Raw genomic sequence first — 22,188 nt, 5'->3', positions numbered from 1 at the left:
CATTCTAGGCACTTTCTCTGTACTGGGGATATAGCAGTGATCAAAGCAGACAAAAATCTCTGCTCTATAGAGCTCACAGTGTACTGGGACAGACAGACAAAAACCAAGAGAAAATAAGTAAAATGAATAATGTTACATAGTGATAAGTACTAAGAAAAAAAGCAAAACAGAGTAAAGAAAGAGGCCAGGAAGAGTTAAAGGGAAAAGAGTGTCTGGAATTTTAAATAGAGGCCAGTAAAGGCTTCATTGAGGTAACCTTTGGGGAAAGACCTGAAGGAGAGAGCTATGTATACATGTGAGGATAGAGTAGTCCAGGCTGGGGGAACAGTTAGTGCAGAGGAGTATACTCAGTGTGACTGAAGAAGGAGGCAAATGTGGCTGGACTGAACTAGGGGCAAAAATAGTAGATGAAGTCTAAGAGCCAATTAGGGGAGCAGACCATACGAGGCTTTGTAAGTCATAGGAAGGACTTGGCTTTTACTCTGAGATGAGAAGCCACTAGAAGGTTTTGAGTAGATGAGGCACAGGATGTAACATTTTTATAGGATCACTCTGGCTGCTGTTTTGAGAACAGAATGAAGGGCAGAGAGGGTCAAGGGTGGAAGTAAGGAGATCACTTTGGAAGCTACTGCAGTAATCCATTTGAAACATGATGGTGGCTTGGATCACAGCGGTAGTAGTAGAGGTGGAGAGGAGTGGTCAGATTCTTGTTATATCCTGAAGGTAGAGCCAATTTCTAAGTTCAAAATAACAGGAAAAAACTTAGGAATAGAATCTATAAACTGTGGCCTGCACATATTTTAACTGTAGTCTCACAACCTGTTTAGTGATAAAGGGTGGACTGTACTGACAATATAGTATTTGCATATTTTTTGAAGTTAAACATAGTGTTTTTTGGGCCACAAAAGAAATAATCCAGGCTCCATTTCATGCAAATGCATGTAGAGTTTATATTTCAACAACAAACATTTATGGAGCACCTTTACTCTGTGACCAAGATTGTGCTTCGTGTCAAGTGGTGTGTAGCTGTGCTTTACAGAATTTTACAGTCTGTTATTCTCTTTGGTCTAGAGACACTGTTCTCAAACAACAAAGAGAAGTGGAAAGAAGCGAGAGTTAGAAACAAACATAAATCTTCCATCTTTGTTTATGATTTTTTGAAGTAAAGTTTTGCAAACTTTTGAGTCAGATATTTTCTAAAACATGCGGACGTACTAGATCATCAAAAGAAACTGGGCAGAGTTTGGATTTCTTTCTAGACAGTTTGATCACTGTACATGCATTTCCTCCCTTCAATGGAAACTTGATGGAGAACTGTTACCATTAGGACACAAAATGTGTTGTGACAAAAAAAGAACCCCAAACATCTAGAAACAGTGTTTTGTATCAGGCGTAAAGCACAGTGATAACGCAGGGAGAATAAAAAACACTTTCCTCTGCCAAAGCAAAATTTGTCATTTTACAAGCAGGGTGTTGCTTTTTGAGGTCACAATCCACTTATTTGGCTTTTTCATGGTGACTGTTGGTCCCAAGTTGCCCTTCCTACACAAGCTATCTAAGCACTGCTTTTATTATTAGTAAACAAGGAGATAAGTGCCCAAGTAAGACAACTTCTGGACCAGTGCTGGAACTAAGAGTTAAAGTAATCCAATAAAACTTTGCATTACTTCCTTTGTGTAGAGAATTTTCCCAAACAATTTCCTGGGACACAGGGGTACTGTGAAACAGTAAAAAGGTGGGTGTGTATTAGATGGGGGTGTGGCTAGGTGGGGGAGGGGAAAGCCAGGATAGGCACACTCCCTCTAGGAGGCCATATATGAAAAGGTATTGTCAATGATATTCAACGTTATAATTTATATTTGGAAAACAGAAGCAACTAATTATACAAAGTACAGAAAGTTAATGTTATTGTTTGGTGAAGATACATACGCATATTTCTTTCACTCCCTTCTGGTGATTCTCATGAAGGGTTTATCAGAATAGAGGAATTTTATGTTTATCAAGAGGAGAAATGAGTTTTAAAAATAGCTGAAAAACAATGCTTTTCACAGTTTATTGTATGTCACTGTGTTAGGCATCAAAGAAACAGAGGTAAATAAGATTAATAGGAAAGTTTTGTCCTTTTACAGTTCATAATCCAGTGGGGGACAGATGGGCAAACAACAGAAAAATTGTAAAGGTTGTAGAAGCTGATGTGTATAAAGATATTTATTTACTCATTTACATAGATGAGAAAAACAGGGACAAAAACAGATGAACTGAATAGATGGGGTGACCAGCTAAGATGACCACTAACTATCATAATAAATTCACAGACACATGTGAGATCTGAAGGAAACAGAAAATACCAGCTGAGTAAACACCTGAGAAAGAACGCTTAGCTCAGGGTACTTACATGTTTGGAATCTAGACTCATATCAAGGAGACAGAAAGGATTCCCTTCTAGCTCTAAAACAAAGTGATTCAAGCCTGGTGTCCGAGGAAAGCAACATATGAGAAAGCAGAAGCAACAAAGGTCCTTAGCATCTTGACCCAAACAAAAACTTACTAGTAAACAGTTTTAGGGCAAGGGTCCTTATTGGTTCAAGGCACTGCTTTTTCTATGGTGTTATATTTTACACTGCTTTCTGCAGCTCCAACCTGCAGCTGTGAAACAACACTGCAAAGAAGACATGGAAAGAATGTTCCTTTCTGTTATAGTCAATACCTCCCCAACCTTTTAATCTTTCAAAGCCAATCAATACTAAAAGTAAAAGATGACACGTTTTGAGAGGGAAAATTGGAGATCATTTATAAAAACTATAGTTTAAAAGAAAATAGTAACTATAGCAATAAACGGAAACAGATTCCATCAAAGTGTTTTTCATTTTAATCAACTGACTTACAAATTAAATTCTCTTCCTAGGAAGAATTCCTAAAAGAAAAACAGAGAGCTTGGGGTAGTAGGGAATTTTTCTTCAGCCAAAAGTTGAAGACAAAAAAAAAACCCCTTTAATTGCAGGGAGGCAAAGGGTTAATGGTTTTCACTACTTTGAACAGTAAAATGAAATTCACAGTTTTCCTCACAAAATGAATAGGTACGATTGCAATGTGCTTAACAGAAGAACAGTTTAAAGTGAAAGAGAGAAAACAAAACTTAGAATGATTTTGCTATGTCTTGCTTGTGAATACTAAACCTGACAAGGCTCAGGACTTCAGAAAATAAACCAAGTGGCCACAGAATTAAAATGTGACGACATTAAAGCTCCAGAAGATCAGTTTCCAAGGAACGTTTCTCCTTTAAAGGGCCTACACGATATGGTAAAGCCTCACGCTTCACACACAGAGCCTCAGGCTCCCACCCTACCAAGGCAATTCAGCCAAGTAGTTAGATGTTATCTTCCTGGTTTATAAGCTACCAATTTTGTTTCTAGGTGAAACAAACACAAGTTTGAAACCACATTAGCTGTAACTCTGAAGAGTAACCAGACTAATCACCTCAAGATTCTTGGTGTTTAGTGTATTTATTAGAATCTGACAAAATTTGTATGCTATGCAAAGGCTCATTTAGTCCAGTAAGGGAGGACTAGCTCCCAGGGAATAAGAATTTGCAGAATGATTTGTTTTTTCCTTTTTTCTACATTAAATGACCCACTTGCTTGTGTTAGCAAGAATTCTATTGAGAACAGAAATCCACTACAGTACCGAGTACAGGCTTTACGTGATTATCTGCTTTCGACACCCTCATATGTAAAATAGAGTATAACTCATAAAGATATTGAGGATCAAATAAATATTTTATGTATTCTGCACACAACAAAAGAATGTGAAAGCTATTTTTGCTAATTATGTTACAAAGTTTTCAATGAGATATTTATGAGAAAGTGTATTATACAGGTTATAATTATATTACAAGAACAAATACCTAAGAAAAAAGATTGGAAGGAAACATACCAAAATGCTCAAAGTAATTATGTTAGAATGGTGGAATTATGAGTAATTACTTTCCAATCTTTGTTTTAACTTGCCAACGTTCACGTTACTCTAAAGAAAGAAGAAAGTACCATCAAGAATCACAGACTTTTTAAACTTAAATTTTAATTTCACATGCAATACTCAAATACACTTTCTTTTTAAAAATTTTGACCACACATAGAGCTAAAATTCCTTTTGACCAGACTCTCCCCACTTTCCTCTCCAGAAGGTACATCATTATAGGAGTTTCTAGCTTATTGCTAAAAGAAGCTTGAGAGAGGATTTCTAGTGCTATATTCATTCTCTCTCTCTCTGTCACTCAAATCAATTAGCCCTACAGGGCAGAGAAGAGTAAACACGTATAGCAGGAAGAGAATGAGGGCACAGTTTATAAGCATTGTACTTTATATTAAAAAATTAATTTAAATTCTGCATTCAATTTTATAAAATAGTGTTTATTTTAACACAAAAGCAAATGTTTGAAATTACAGGAGACCAGGAGAAAGTATCATGTACTCCCAAAACAATATATTTCCCTGTGAGTGCAATACCACATAGCACACATTAGGTTCACCTTTCTGACAGAAAACTGACAAATTTGATACTAAGAGAAAAAGAAGTAGTGACTTTATTCCCTCTCTACTATAGAGCAATAGAATGAGAAATTCCTATTACTGGCTAGAAATATATGGTTAACTAAATTTATATCCTGTTAACTTTACGGATAAAATTACATGACAATACACTGCAATTATCATACAAAAATCCCAATTAATTACCGGAAAACAGACCATGACCATGAGTTTAATATGGCTTGGCATTTCCTTAAAAGGTTAATTCTCAAAATTACAATATATCTGAGGTTGATAAATGTTCATTCTTATGTCACTGGTAGAAAAAGTAACAAGCTTTTTATAAATAAGATGTCATTTATTTCTTGCTAATATATCTTGAGATATGCCTCAAATGTAATATACTTGATCCTTCTCTAATTCCACTGTCATCTCTTTCCCTTTAGAAAGTTGAGTCCAAATCTACCTTAGATGAAAAGGCTCATCATTACAATGTTTTTCCACAGAAGCATCTTCTCTAGAGGCATTTATTCTTATTACAGATTCTTTCCAAGTATCTAATTTGGCCCTGAGTGTTCAGTAACATTAGAATATTTAAAAGAAAAAATTGATAATTTAAAGGCAAAATGCACCAATGTTAGCTATCAGGAAAAAAGTACAATTACAATTTTCTACAACAAATTCACTCAAAATTTGAGGGGGAAGAAACCAAAGCACCTCAAATTTTTAATAAAGGATTACATGTTATGTAAACTACAGGGAGGCAATAGGTAGAGCTCTGAACTGAAGTCAAGAAGTCCAATTCTGAGTTCAGGCTATGCCACCAACTAGCTGTGTCTTCTGGGATCACTAAACCACTCTGGCCCAAGTTTCTTCATCTGTTAATGAAAGACAAAATCAATTCTAAATTTATTTAGGCGTCAGACTATGACAGAACACTATGAAATAGTACATTTAACTCAAAGATATGAACTAGAAACAATTTTACAAACTAGCAGAAAATAAGAATATATTAAAAATTCAATATAAAATCCTAACTATGAACATATATGTACACATATAAACAGAGTTCTCTAAGCACAGTATGCATTTCTGAATTCTTCTGTTAGCAATTATTTGTTATCTGGGAGGGAATCATGGTTAATACTGAAGGCTCTGAAATCAGACTGCCTGGGTTCAAACCCCATCTTTTATTTTTTTTAATTTTTATTTTTTTTTAAAGATTGGCACCTGAGCTAACAACTGTTGCCAATCTTCTTCTTTTTTATCTTTCTGCTTTTTTCTCCCCCAATCCCCCCAGTACATAGTTGCATATTTTAGTTGTGGGTCCTTCTAGTTGTGGCACATGGGACACCTCCTCAGCATGGCCTGATGAGTGGTGCCATGTCCACGCCCAGGATCCGAACCAGTGAAACCCTGGGCCACTGCAGCGGAGCATGAGACTTAACCACTCGGTCACGGGGCTGGCCCCCCACCTTTAATTTTTTTTTTTTTTTGCTGAGGAAGATTCGCCCTGAGCTGACATCTGTGCCAATCTTCCTCTAGTTTGCATGTGGCTTGCCACCACAGCATGGCCACCAACAAGTGGTATAGGTCTGCACCTGGGATCTGAACCCGGGGTGCCAAAGCAGAGTGCGCCAAACTTAACCACTAGGCTTTGGGGCCAGCCTCCCATCTTTTATTTTTCATTTGTGGAACTTGGCAAGTTAGTTAATATCTCTGAACTCAGGTTTTCTCATCTGTAAATGAGGACAGTAATAGTAATAGTACCTACTATAGGAGTTGTTTCAAGAACTAATCCATGTAAAGCAGGTAGTATGGTGTTCATCACATAGTAAGAGCCTAAAAACTGTAATGAGAGCAGTAATAGTTGCAAACATTTATTGAGTGTTTACTAAGTACCAGGCACTATTCTATTATCTCATTTAATCCTCACAACTACCATGAGGTGGATACTATCACTAGTTTCTATTTTAGAGTAAACAAACTGATCCACAGAGAAGTTAAATAACTTGTCCAAGTTAACTGTGACAGTCATTATGGCTATTCACAAATATTTTCAGTTCACCTGTTTCAGAAACATAGTAACATTACATTTCCTCATGGCCTCTGAAATTAGGCAAAGCCCATGGAACTCACGGGGTCAACTCACAGTGGCATATGATACTTCTGGGTAGAAAGTTTAAGAGTCCATAAGCAATTTTCCATATTCTCCTCCCCCATCACAGTGATCATGAAAGTATATATTACAATGGAATTTAGAGCAGCCTGGCTGCCTAAGTGACCAAAAATAGCACAGCCTCCCACTCCCCTCTCCCCAAGCCATTGAGATTTTGCAGTGGTTTTGTTACCATAGCAATAACCAAGCCTATCCTGACACCTTTATAGTTAGTAAATTTCAGATTTAGTATTATCATGATTATCTACTTATTCACAGTTAATGCTGAAAGTTTAAGAATTAAATCATGGGAGAAAATAGTACAATTCTATCCATTTACTTCTTCTCTTGGTGTATGAACCAATGAAAGTTTACCATTATCTAATTTAGCATTGCAATTTAAGAATTATTAGTCTAAATGTCTTCATGACCTTGGGCTGGGCAAAGAATTATTGAAGAGGAAACAAAAAGCACCAACTACAAAAGTGAAAAATGGTAAAATGGAGTTCACTAAAATTAAAAACACTGTTCTTCATGTAAAAGAATGAAAATTGACCATTCTTTTTCACCATTCACCAAAATAAACTCAAAATGGATCAAAGACCTAAAGGTGAGACCTGAAACCATAAGGCTTCTGGAAGAAAACGTAGGCAGTACACTCTTTGACATCAGTGTTAAAAGGATCTTTTCCGACACCATGCCTTCTCAGAGAAGGGAAACAATAGAAAGAATAAACAAATGGGACTTCATCAGACTAAAGAGCTTCTTCAAGGCAAATGAAAACAGGATTGAAACAAAAAAACAACCCACTAACTGGGAAAAAACATTTGCAAGTCATATATCTGACAAAGGCTTAATATCCATAATATATAAAGAACTCTCACAACTCAACAACAAAACATCAAACAACCCAATCAAAAAGGGGGCTGGAGACATGAACAGACATTTCTCCAAAGAAGATATACTGATGGCCAATAGGCACATGAAAAGATGCTCATCATCGCTGATCATCAGGGAAATGCAAATCAAAACTACACTAAGATATCCCCTGACACCCGTTAGAATGACAAAAATATCTAAAACTAATAGCAACAAATGTTGGAGAGGTTGCGGAGAAAAAGGAACCCTCATACACTGCTGGTGGGAATGCAAACTGGTGCAGCCACTATGGAAAACAGTATCGAGATTCCTCAAAAAATTAAAAATAGAACTACCATACGATCCAGTCATCCCACTACTGGGTATTTATCCAAAGAGCTTGAAGTCAGCAATCCCAAAAGTCCTATGCACCCCAATGTTCATTGCAGCATTATTTACAATAGCCAAGACATGGAAGCAACCTAAGTGCCCATCAACAGACGAATGGATAAAGAAGATGTGGTACATATATACAATGGAATACTACTCAGCTGTAAAACAGAACAAAATCATTCCATTTGCAATAACATGGATGGACCTTGAGGGAATTATGTTAAGTGAAATAAGCCAGCAAGAGAAGGATAATCTGTGTATGACTCTACTCATATGAGGAATTTAAAATTATGGACTAAGAACAGTTTAGTGGATACCAGGGGAAAGGTGAGGTGGGGGGTGGGCACAAAGGGTGAAGTGGTGCACCTACAACATGACTGACAATCATTAATGTACAACTGAAATTTCACAAGATTGTAACCTATCATTAACTCAATAAAAAAAAAAACCAAAACAAACAAAATAAAAACACTGTTCTTCAAAAACCATGTTAAAAGAATGAAAAAGTCAGCTGTAGACTGGGAACTTATACTCATAATACATATATCCCTTTAAGACTCACATTCAGATTATATAAAAAACTCCTACAAATCAGTAGGATAAAGATAAATGACCCAATGTGGTACATATATACAATGGAATACTACTCAGCTGCAAAACAGAACAAAATCATTCCATTTGCAATAACATGGATGGACCTTGAGGGAATTACGTTAAGTGAAATAAGCCAGCTAGAGAAGGATAATCTGTGTATGACTCCACTCATATGAAGAATTAAAAAATGTGGACTAAGAGAACAGTTTAGTGGATACCAGGGGAAAGGTGGGGTGGGGGGTGGGCACAAAGGGTGAAGTGGTGCACCTACAACACGAATGACAAACATTAATGTACAACTGAAATTTCACAAGATTGTAACCTATCATTAATTCAATAAAAAAAAAAAGATAGACCCAATTTTTTTAAAAAGGGCTAAAAATAAAACAAGCACTTCATAAGGGAGACTATCCAAATGATCAATAACCATAGAAAAAGAAATACTACAACATATTCACCAGAATGGCTAAAATAAAAAAGACTGACAAAACACAGTGTTGGTAAGGATGAGGAGAAACTGAAATTCTTATATGTTGCTAGCGGGAATTTAAATGTGCACAATCACTTTTGCTAAACTAGACCTATCCTATGAACCAGCCAACTCCATTCCTAGTAATATATCCTAGAGAAATGAGTGCAGATGTCCACTAAAAGACATGTATAAGAATGGTTATAGCACCATTAATAATAACAACCTCAATGAGGAACCAACCCATGAGTCCATCAACAGTGACATGGATACAATATGATATATTCCTACAATGAAATCATTAGAATACTACACAGATTGAACTACTGCAATATGTAATATGGATGAATCTCACAGACTTAAAGATGAGCAAAAGAAGCCAGATCCATCAGAGCAAATGTTCTGTAAATCCATTTATGTGACATTTGAGTACAGGTAAAACTACTCTTTGGTGAGAGAAATCAGAATAGTGGTTATCTACGGTAGGGGAGACAGGGTACTGACTGAAGTGCTGGAAATAGTCACAGGTGCATATATATGTGAAAATTCATTGACTCGTACACTTAAGATTTATGCACTTTACTGAATATACCACAGTTTAAAAAAGATAAAGAAAAGAAAAAAGCATTGGTTTTGATAAGAATTCCAGGATTGGAAGGTCCCACAAAAGTCACTGGGTCCAATTACATATCCCAGGCTCAGCCTCCAATCTGAATGTCTCTCTAGGGATGTCTACTCCCATTTTTGAATAGCTCTGACCATTTGAAGGTTTTTCTTCTTTTTTTTTTTGGTGAGGCAGAGTGGCCCTGAGCTAACATCTATTGCCAATCTTCCTCTTTTTGCTTGAGGAAGATTGTCCCTCAGCTAACATCTGTGCTAACCTCCCTCTATTTTGTATGTAGGATGCCGCCACAGCATGGCCTGATGAGTAGTGTGTAGGTCCGCACCCAGGATCCAAACCTGTGAACCTCGGGCTGCCAAAGCAGAGCATGCAAACGTAACCACCACACTACTGGGCCGGCCCCTAGAAGGTTTTTTTTCCACAATGAACCCCAAACCTATCCATCCTTAGGTTCTCATTCTACTCTTTTGGGGACATAGAGAACAAGAGTGCTCCCTCTTCTAAATCCTACCTCCTCGGTTATCCCAAGACTTATCTGATGACTGCTGAGAATACTTTCAGCTCTAAAAATTCTAGGATTCTGTATTTTTATTAGTCCACATTTCTTTCATTTGCCTCTTTCTCTACACCTCTGTTGAATTTTACTCTTTCAACCAAAGTATTCTAAAGTCATGCTTCAATTTGAGAAGATAACCAGCTTACAGATTTTTACTCAACACACGAATTTTAAATGTATGTCAATATTTACAGTACATAGCTGCCACATCTATAAGCTTATGAGAGCAGTGATATCTTTTAATGCTTAACATTAGAATATCAGAATTCCTCATGAAAGATACCTAGCTCACTTGGACTTGGAGAATGCTTACCATTAAATGTTTAGACTGGGAAGACGAGAAGTATACGTCTTAGACAAAAAAGAAGTCAAGTTAATGGTGACTATTTTGACCTGCACATTGGGAATAAGGATGAATATATGGAAAACACTGGTTATGCCTAAAGCAATGAATCATAATGGACTTCACGAATAAACATAAAAGCATTTCCCTAACCCTAAAGAGTTAACTGAAGAATTCATGGAATCGTGTATTTTAAGGCATTCAAAAGTCTCTGCAGAGTCAAAGTTTAGGAGATAAATGTAAAACCAGAATGAGATTTTTCTCACACTTAAGATGATGCATGTTCTGGTAGTACTCAGGCCTTCTCTTCAAAAAGCCAACACTAACAGTTTGCCTATACTGTCATTTCATATCTATGATTGCCTGTATACTACTACAAACTCATATTCTGTCTTGTCTTTTATTGCACAGACTAGAACAATAATCAAGACAGACTCAAGATTATCTACAGATAGATTATCTGTAACATGAATTATAAAAAATAAAATGTATTCATTTCATGACTCTGGAGAAGTTTTGAGGCAGAATACAAAATAAGAATGAGAAGGAAAATTTACAGATAGTAATGTTTTATTGTAATCTGAGAGAGAAATTCTTGCATGGCTGTGCTCTCCGAGAGAAAAGGTACCATGAAATTGATGGTTTCCAGAGCTGGCATAGAAACACGGATGAATTAAATGCCTGAAGCCACTGAAGGTCATCTATTAGACTGAACCAGAGAAATCCTATACACAACTAAAGATTCTCGTCAGCAATAATGAACTGAAGGCTTATGCTGCACACTACTCAATGAAACACTGATCTACAAAGCAGAAAAGTAAATGTGGGAGGATATCTGACTGAGTTTAGCATTTGACAACAAACTCTCAAACTTTTCTCAACTCCCCTGGAGCTACTAGCTCTCTTTTTATTCATCTAACACCTGGCACTTAAACTCTATTATCAGGAGCCTTATCATTTTGTGCAGTAATTTCTCATATAAGTATCTGTCTTCTCCATGGGAGACATTATGCTCTGGGTATCCTTCTAGTGTCTTCAAGTACTTTGGTTCTCTTGCTATCATTTTAACTTTTTTTGCAACAATGACTATTCTTTTTTCCGTCAGATATAAATATACTCTTCCTAAAAAAGGAAACAAAATTAGTAATAGAACCCTCCATTAATTTCTATCTTCCCTTCTAGCAACTGTTCATTCATTTACCTTTTCTTTATAACCAAACTACTCAAAAGATTATTCTAGTCACTGCTGCTACCCATTCAATTTGAAACCCACAGTAATCTAGTTTCTATTCCTAACTCACTCTACTGACTATTCTTAGATACCAGTAACCTCTAAATTGGTAATTTCAATGACTCTTTTTACTCTTCACCCTATTTGGTTGTTAAGTGCTAACTGATGCCGTAAATGACTCTTCCTCTTCAAACTCTTCGTCCACTGTGTCCTGTATACCACCCCCTCATTTTTTCGCCGACCTCTTTAACCATTCCTTCAGAGTTTGGCCCTCTGCTTTGTCTACATGTTTTCCTAGTGATCTCTCTCAGTCTCAATGTTTCAACAACCACTTATACAGATGACATCTAAACCCAACTCTTAAATTCTAGGCCTGTATCTCAAATGGCAAAGAAGTTACCTTCCTTTGGTGTGCCATAGGCAACTCACACTTAACACATATGAAACTGAATCCATAATCTTTCCCTCAAAATCCGTTCCATCTCCCATGTTCCCTATGTCAGTTGAAGGTACTCTGTCACTCAGGCTAAAAAGCTGGGACTCTTTTTCAACATTCCCCTGCCCTTCCCACCACATTCGATCCCTCACCAAGCCCAGCTGACTCTGTTGCCTCTTCTATGTTTCTGTTATTATTGTCTCAGATAAAGACTATTTTTCTTGGCCTGAGTACTCTGATAGCTTCCTACCTGTCCTTCTTCCACCAATCTGTTTCCATTCAGCTGCCAGAGATCATTGTATAATACAAATCTAACTGCGCATGTCATTCCTTGTTTAAAATCATTCAAGAGGCTACCCATTGTTTTCAGGTAATTTTTACTTTTTTCTTTTTAAAATTCTGTTTGAAAGCATAAATGTTATGCTTGTTTTGAATGTTTAAAGTCTGAATGCTTTATAATAAGGATACATTATTTCATCATTAGAATAAACAATAAAACTTGGCCCCATAATAGTGAATGACCACCTTTAAACCAGTTTTGGGATCAGGAAAAGGAATCTTGACATGTTTAAATAAAACAGAACACAAAAAGTTTAAATTAAAACAATATATTAAAAACAACTAAATCTTCTCTATATTGAATTCACACCTTTTGGTACCCTCTATTTGTTCTCCCATGAAACATCTTCCAAATTTACCCTTTAAGGGAGTAAGATTCATCTGGCTTGCTAATAAGACTTATATAGAGCTGATAAAGGCTCATTAAAAAAATGCAGCCCTGACTTTCTCTTCTCTTTAAGTAAATAAAAGAACAATAAATAATACCAAATAGCTAATGTCTAGGAAATAAACACAATTATTAAGAAAAGAGATGAAATAAATGAGTATTATAAGATTTAATGCTCAGTATATGTAACTACTTACGATGGAGTTTACTCAATTTTTGAACTGGGAAGATTATTTTCTACAGTATCAGATTTAAATACATGGTTTAGGTCTTCAAAATTAACAGGTTATCAGATAGAGTAATTTCTAGTCTCTCCCATAATCCTTTTAATTACAGCATCTGTGTTCTTTCCTGCAGTATATTTCTATTGCAACCAACTCCAAAACCTCTTGAGAGATTGAATGCCATTCAGTATCATTATACGTGCATTACCAAGTAAGGTGGGAGAAGCTGTTAAACCAAGTGAGATCCCACGATGCCAGTTAAATTTCAACCTTCCTTCCAGGCTCCCAAAACATATTAGAGCTATTGTAGTAAAGGAGGCTCTAAATTTTGGGTGATGTGATTTGCTTGAAAGACAAAGAGAGCAGAGCATAGAGCAGACTATTATAGGTCATAGCAAGGTAAGTAAAGAGCTGCAGTTACACTTTATTTTTATTATGCATATTTATTAAGTACTAAAACAACAAACATGAAGCCCAGCTAAGAGTGGAACACATCAAGTTAAACACATGCCTTCTCTACCCTCTAAAAGGGCATAGTTTGAAGAAAGAACAATTTAATTAACAATTTAAGTACTTAGGACGAAAAAAGCTCTCACAATCACTACACAGTAGTCCCCCCTTATCTGCAGGCGATACGTTCCAAGACCCCCAGTGGATGCCTGAAACTGTGGATAGTACCAAACCCTAAATATACTATGTTTTCTCCTATACATATATATCTATGATAAAGTTTAATTTATAAATTAGGCACAGTAAGAGATTAACAAAAATAATAATAAAATAGAACAATTATAATAATATACTATAATAAAAGTTACTGTAGATCTTAGCAACCTCAGCATACAATTTTTTTTTCCTTATTAAGTCAAGAACTTTCACTTTTTCATTTAAAGGATGTACTTTATGGCATATCCGTATTGCCAGCATCACTACTCTGGTGCTTTGGGGCATTATTAAGTAAAGTAAGGGGTACTTGAACACTAGTGCTGTGATACTGCAATAGTTGATCTGATAACTGAGGGCTACTAAGTGACTGACTAGTGGGCAGCACACACAGCATGGATACACTGGACAAAGGGATGATTCACAGACTTCATCACGCTACTCAGAACAGCATGCAATTTAAAACTCACAGATTGTTTATTTCCGGAATTTTCCATCTAATATTTTTGGACCATGGTTAACCACGGGTAACTGAAACCACAAAGTGAAATCATGAATAAGGGGGACTACTGTACCATACTCACTGCTTTCTAAAACAGTTCATAAAATGATGTACTACTGATGGGTATAGAAGGAAAGTACCTCAACATAATAAAGGCCATATATGACAAACCCACAGCCAACATCATACTCAATAGGGAAAAACTGACAGCCATCCCTCTGAGAACAGGCACAAGACAAGGGTACCCACTCTCACCACTCTTATTCAACATTGTACTGGAGGTTTTGGCCAGAGCAATTAGGCAAGAAAAAGAAATAAAAGGAATCCAAATAGGCAATGAAGAAGTGAAACTCTTGCTGTTTGCAGATGATGTGGTTTTATATATAGAAAACCCTAAAAAAATCCATCAGGAAGCTAGTAGAAATAATCAACAGCAGCAAAGTTGCAGGGTACAAAATCAACTTACAAAAATCAGTTGTATTTCTATACTCTAATAATGAACAAACAGGAAGAGAACTCAAGAACACAATCCCATCCACAATTACAACAAAAAGAATAAAATATCCTGGAAGAAATTTGAGCAAGGAAGTGAAAGACCTATACAAGGAAAACTACAAGACTTTACTGAAAGAAATTGATGACAACATAAAGAAATGGAAAGACATTCCACGCACATGGATTGGAAGAATGAACATAGTTAAAATGTCCATACTACCTAAAGCAATCTACAGATTCACTGCAATCCCAATCAGAATCCCAATGACATTCTTCAAGGAAATAGAACAAAGAATCCTAAAATTCATATGTGGCAACAAAAGATCCTGAATTGCTAAAGCAATCCTGAGAAAAAAGAACAAAGCTGGAGGCATCACAATCTCTGACTTCAAAATATACTACAAAGCTATAGTAATCAAAACAGCACAGTAGTGGTACAAAAAACAGGCACACAGATCAATGGAACAGAATTGAAAGCTCAGAAATAAAACTACACATCTACGGACAGCTAATCTTCGACAAAGGAGCTAAGAACATACAATGGAGAAAGGAAACTTTCTTCAGTAAAGGGTGTTGGGAAAACTGGACAGCCACATGTAAAAGAACGAAAGTAGGTCATTCTCTTATGCTATTCATAAAAATAAACTCAAAAGGGATCAAAGACTTGAAGGTAAGACCTGAAACCATAAACCTTCTGGAAGAAAATATGGGCAATACATTCTTTGACACTGGTCTTAAAAGGATCTTTTTGGACACCATGTCTTCTTGGACAAGGGAAACAAAAGAAAGAATAAACAAATCAGACTTCATCAGACCAAAGAGCTTCTACAAGGCAAAGGAAACCAGAATTGAAATGAAAAGACAACCCACCAACTGGGAGAAAATATTTGCAAATCATATATCCGATGAAGGGTTAATCGCCATAATATATAAAGAATGCACACAACTCAACAACAAACAATCAAACAACCCAATCAGAAAATGGGCAGAGAGGGGCTGGCCCTGTGGCCAAGTGGTTAAGTTCGCATGCTCTGCTTCGGTGGCCCAGGGTTTCGCCAGTTTGGATCCTGGGTGCGGACATGGGACCGCTTATCAAGCCAATCTGAGGTGGCATCCCACATGCCACAACTAGAAGGTCCAGCAACTAAAAATACACAACTATGTACTGGGGGGCTTTGGGGAGAAAAAGGAAAAATAAAATCTTTAAAGAAAAAAAAAAGGGCAGAGGATATGAACAGATATTTCTCCAAAGAAGATACAGATGGTCAATAGGCACATGAAAAGATGCTCAACATCACTGATCATTGGGGAAATGCAAATCAAAACTACACTAAGATATCACTTTACACTCATTAGAATGGCTCTAATAACCAAGACAAAAAATAACAAATATTAGAGAGGTTGTGGAGAAAAGCGAACCCTCATACACTGGTGCTGGGAATTCAAACTGGTTCAGCCATCATGGAAAACAGTATGGAGATTTCTCAAAAAACTAAAAATATAAATGCCACATGATCCAGCTATCCTACTACTGGGTATCTATCCAAAGAACTTGAAACCAGCAATTCAGAGAGACTTATGCACCCCTATGTTCATTGCGGCATTCTTCACAATAGCCAAGATGTGGAAGCAACCTAAGTGCCCATCAACTGATGACTGGATAAAGAAGATATGGTATATATATATACAATGGAATACTACTCAGCCATAAAAAATGACAAAACCATCCCATTTGCAACAGCATGGATGGACCTTGAGGGTATTATGTTAAGTGAAATAAGCCAGATAGAGAAAGACAAACACTGTATGATTTCACTTATATGTGGAAGATAAACAAACACATGGACAAAGAGAACTATTTAGAGGTTACCAGGGGGAAGGGGGGTGGTGGATGGACATAAAGGGTGAAGGGATCCACCTACAAGATGACTGACAAATAGTAATGTACAACTGAAATTTCACAATGTTGTAAGCTATCATAACCTCAATACAAAGACAAAAAAACAAAAATAAAAAATATATAATTATTTAAAAAAATGATGTACTACTGAATGTAAATCTACTTATTCTATTTGAAAAACTGTGTTCTGAATTTCAAATCTTTGAACTCAATCCTCCTATTGGATGATGATCAACTGTTGACTAACAGGATAGTGTCCTTGATATATAAAAATGATTGCTGTCTCACCAATGGCCAGACATTCTCTATTTTTTTAATAACAAAGATGCAATTATACCAATTCATCCTGAGTCTTCCACCTATGCCCCTTGGAGCAGCAATATTCATCTACAGGGTAGCACTCTAAGGTAGCACGCAAAAAGAGATCAATTCCAAAGCTATGGACCCGGATTATTTTATCACATGATAGACATTAAGCTACAAACAAAAATTGAGTTGTAATTTCTAGTGTGATAAGGTTTTACTTATCTAGGTAAACATTAAGCTCTTTCCAGAGAGGAATACAACTCTACCAATGGTGACAAAGGCAAAGACAGGAAAGACTATAAACAATACGTCTATTCTACTCTTTACCAATGATAGTGCTATTAGACAAAACTGCTAAACAAATAAGAGAAGACATATAATTAGTAAAAGCTGAGAGTTATAAAGATATAATTGACCCATGTCTTTCTTGGTAAATAAATGAATCTATACACTATCCTCAGTATCACGTATTGCTAAAGAAAGATTTTAATTAAACGCCAGGGAGAAGAAATCTGCCAATTAGAATTTTGCAAATAGTTTGTTTTGCTAGGAAATAAATGGCTAGCAGCTGACACTGTCTTTCTGGCAAAATTAAGCTGCTCTTTCCCCTTTTTTAGATATAAACATAAAAACCACGCCATTACGTTTATTTAATATAGTCCCTAAACTGGCAATTAGCTTGAGAAGACTGTTTTTTGCATATGGCCCAATTCCCTGTACTTAAATTTCCCCACCCCCTCTATAACCACAATATACTATATTTGTATATTGCTATAGTACTATAGAAAGAAGTTCAATATTCCTTATATTCTTTCACTAGCTCTGGAGTCAGTGATCTACATTTTAAAAACCTGAAGAAAGAGCCTGCAGTAGCAACCAGAGGATTATGAAATTCAGAAACTTATTTAGTCACACCCAGCAGCAGACATTTATAAACTCTTACCAGCTCCCAATTTCTTTAACCTGAGAATAGCCATGAATGCCTGGTAAATCTGTAAATATCAATAAACAGATGAAGCTCTAAAAATTATTTCACTAAGAGAGAATTAACAATTTTGCTAAAGGTAGAATAAATAATAATAATGACAATGTTAAAAACTTGGCCTTTTCTAAGGATTCAAAATTCTCATCCTTCTTGTTCTACTCCTCTTCTCCACCACAGACCTGAACCTGCTAATATGCACAGTGAACATTAAGCATGTTTTTTCAGTTTATGGGGGAATTCTAAGTATGGTATCAAGACTTTAGAAATAAATAAGAATACCTCATTTACTATACCTTAAGAAACATGATAAATCCCTAAAACATTTCCTCCTGAGATGAAATTTATCTGGTCTAAAATTGGTATTAAACAGGTATTTTTCCATGGGTTTTGAGAAATGCTAGTGGCCTGAAAGCTGTTTCAAATTGTTGGACTCATAATTTTCTACCAAACAAACAATTCAGCATTTCATTTTACTGAAAGTAGCTTAAAAACAATTAAAAATTTAATTAAAAACTAGGCCTAAGATGAAGAAAGCAAATACAAGCTAAGAAAATGCAGAATATTTTGTAATATCAAATAATAATAGCTCTGTAGGTCTTAGAAAACATATATGAAGACATTAGTATTGTGAAATGTCATTCTTGCTTTGTTGTGATTAAAAGGCATGTCACATACTGTGGGGGCATTATGGCACACTTATACAACTAAAATAGCTAATAATCTTTACACAAACAATACTGTCAATCTCAGTAGTAAGCAAATGCAATGAGACCCCTTCCTTTGTAGGGCCCTAATGTTTTTTGTTTTTTGCGTTTTTTTAAAAAAAGGAGTTCTAGAAGAGAAGACAAGTTCCTTAGCCAAGACTACCACTGAGAATACTCTGCCTCAACTTTTCAAGAGCTCCAATCTAAGAAATGTGGGCAGGTGTATTCCTCTGTCGGGGCTTAAATAAAATCTGCCCACAACTGCCAGTTTAGCTTAGCACATAAAATATACATCACTGAGCAGGCTGGCTAATCATCAAAAAGTCTCCAGGCATCACAATCTCTACACAATACCTTTCTCGGAGAGCAATTTTGAAGAAATAAAGGACCAAACCAGAGGAAACAAATAACCCCTCCACGCTCCCAGGGTACAGAGTATACCTATGAAATGGTTCCTGACCTTTAGTTTACCTAAGGTGGCATGCTATCTTTCCTCAATCATCATATATTTACTAAACACATAACAGGTACCAGGCAGGACTACAACAATGAATAGTCTCTGCTGTCATGAAAATTATGGTTTGAGGTGAAAGACATTAAGCAAATATGCCAATAAACAAAATTTAAAATTGTGAAAACGCTATAAAGATAAAGAACAGAATGCTATAGAATAACAGTAGGAAGTCTCATTTAGACAGGGGATCTCTCTGAAGAAGTAAAATGAGAGCTGAATGTTTAGTAGGTACACTCCACGGTGAGGAACTAGCTTATTAGGCCTGGAGGTGATAAAGGACTTGGTGCTTTGGAGGAAGTGAAGGAAGGTTAGAGTGCGCTGGAGAAAAATGATCAGGAGAGAGCAGCAGAGAAGTAGGCAGGAACTAAATCCTGCAGAGACATGGGGCTACATTAGAGGTTTAGGTTTTCTCCAATGTGTAAGAGCAAACCTTTGAAGAATTTTAAGGAGAGGCATGATAGGATATTTATGCTATTTAAAGGATCATTCTAACTTCTGTGTAAAGAATGGATTGACAGGTAGTAAGAAGGGATCTAGAAAGACCAGTTGGGAAGCTACTGCAAGCAACAGTCCACCACAGAATGACAGTGGCTTAGAATAGGGTATGGAGTGGAGACGTAGCATAGAGGGTGCATTCAAGATATATTTAAGTGGTAGAATCAATAGAATCTTGTAGTGATCTGGATGGGGGGGGCAGGCGGCAGTGAGAGGTTTCAAGAATGATCGCAAGGTTTCTAATAGAGAAATTAGTAGATTATTTATGGAGATAAGATTTGTAGAGATGGGAAGACTGGAGATGTAGAAATGGGGGAAAGATCAAGAGTTTAAGATTTGAATATGTTCATTGTAAGATGCCTTTGAGACAAATGTCAAGTTGGAAACTGGATACTAGAGCCTAGAGCTCAGAAGAGAAGTCGAGGCTGGAGACAGGAATTTAGTTTCAGCACATGTGGTAGCTGGTATTTAAGTCATGAATGTAAGAGATAATCTGGGGAGAGATGGTAGAGTCAGAAGAGTTAGGAATGAGTCCTGAGGAACTCAACACTTAGAAGATGAATAGAGAGGGAGTTTTCAAAGGTGTCTCAGAAGACATGAACAGAGATAGCAGAGAACCAGGAGTGAATGGTGTCTGAGAGTATTTCAAGGAAAAAATATAGACCCAAATGTTGCTGGGAATGTAAAACATGTCTATGTTTTTTGACAACACGAAAGTTATCAGTGATCTAGCAAGAGCCTTTCTGATGAGGGGTAGGGGTGGAAGCATACCACCTATGTGGTTTGTGTGTGGGGGGTGTCTAGAAAAATAAGAGTCTTTAAAGTCATTTGGAGAGTGGGAGGGGGGTAAGTAAAGTATATTAGAAAAAATTATACAAATTATAAGTGTATAGCTTGTGAAGTGTGACTTTTCACAAAGTGTACACACTTGTGTCTACCTGCAGCCCTATCAGGAAATTTTACAATAAGCCAGAAATCCCCCACTTTGTGCCACCTCTCATTCACTATCCCTGTAAAAGCAATCAGTGTGACTTCTAACACCATAAATCTGTTTTTTGCTTGTTTTTGAACTTTATCCATACACTTTGTACTTAATTGTGTTTGGCTTCTTTTGCTTAATATTATGCTTGATGATCATCCACCCAGAAAGCATTTATTTACCCATTCTACTCTGATGGACATTTAGGCTATTAAGAATAATGCCTAGTAAGGCATACGCTTGTTCATTTTTGTCTTCTGGTGAACACATGTAGAGATTTCTGTGGGTGTATACCTGGGAACAGCTAGGTTAGAGGATATCTGTATGTTCATCTTTAGAATATACAGCCAAACTGATTTCCAAAACGGTTGTAACAATTTACACACCTACCAGTAGTATATGAGTTTCAGCTGTTCCACATCATCAATACTTGATATTGTCAGTGTTCTTAAATATTAGCCATTTCATAGGGTAGGTAGTGGTATCTCGTGGTTTTAATTTGCATTTACCTGAAGATTAATGATCACTGGATGCATACCGGCCTTTGGATAGTTTCTCTTGTGGAGCACCTGTTAAAGTATTTTGCCGTTGTTGAAATTTGTCTTCTTTCCCTATTGAATTTTAGGAGTTCTACAAGTCCTTAATTGGATACATGAATATATTCTCTCACTCTGTGACTTGTCTTTTCACTCTCATAATGGTGTCTTTTGAGGAAAAGAAGTTCCTAACTTTAATAAAGTCCAATTTATGAATCTTCTTTCTTTTTGGATCTTTACCTACTCCAAGATCATTAAGATGTTTTCCAGCTTTTCTTTAAAAACTTATCTTTCACATTTAGGTCTGCAATCCAACCGGAATTGATTTTTGTTGCAAGGTAGGACTCAAAATTCATTTTTTCTCCCCACATGACCCAGAACAATTTATTGAAAAATCTATCCTTTCGCTACTGTAGCGCAGTGCCACTGCTGTCATGAATCAAGTAATCATGTACATCTTGGACTGTTTCTGAGCTCTTTATTCTGTTCCATAGATCCATTTGTCTATCCTTGTGTGAAGATGACACTAATTACTATAGCTTTATAGTAAAACCTGTTATCTGGTAACAAAAGTCCTCCAGCTTTTGTCTTAATTAAGATTGTCTTCATGAGTCTTCATCCTTTTCACACCATGTGGATTTTAGAATCAACTTATTTCCTCTTTCCACCCTATGTACAAACCATCTGGGATTTTATTAGGATTCCATTTAATAGAAAAATTTGGAGAGAAGTGACATCTTCACAATATTGAGTCTTCCAATCTATGACTATAAATTATTAGTTTCTCTCAGCTTTATAGTTTTGTCTAAAGGTCTTGCAAGACTGAATTTTTCTGATGCTATTGTAAATGGTATTGTTTTGACAAATTTAATTTTCTAATTTTTTTGCTTGTATATAAATATAAATTTTGTATCTTGACCTTGCATCAAGTAGTCTTGCTAAATTCACTTACTAATTCTAATAATTTGTCTG

General features: G+C 36.3%; 1 protein-coding gene and 2 long non-coding RNA genes across 6 annotated transcripts in view; all 3 read right to left on the bottom strand.

Annotated features, from left to right (window-relative positions):
• Nucleotides 1-22,188, bottom strand: part of LOC139075837 (uncharacterized) — a 128,994-nt gene that overhangs the window by 83,351 nt on the left and 23,455 nt on the right. The window lies entirely within an intron of this gene.
• Nucleotides 1-22,188, bottom strand: part of HMG20A (high mobility group 20A) — a 76,528-nt gene that overhangs the window by 41,198 nt on the left and 13,142 nt on the right. The window lies entirely within an intron of this gene.
• LOC139075838 (uncharacterized) lies at nt 4,393-21,324 on the bottom strand. The gene is made up of 2 exons (XR_011526736.1): nt 21,190-21,324; nt 4,393-5,404 (listed from the first exon to the last, which is right to left on the bottom strand). It is a non-coding gene; the product is annotated as an uncharacterized lncRNA (long non-coding RNA).

The sequence above is a fragment of the Equus przewalskii genome, chromosome 1 (genome assembly GCF_037783145.1).
Source record: "Equus przewalskii isolate Varuska chromosome 1, EquPr2, whole genome shotgun sequence".
Taxonomy (NCBI): domain Eukaryota; kingdom Metazoa; phylum Chordata; class Mammalia; order Perissodactyla; family Equidae; genus Equus; species Equus przewalskii.
Note: the sequence above shows the minus strand (reverse complement) of the source record. Positions and strands in the feature narration are given on the sequence as shown.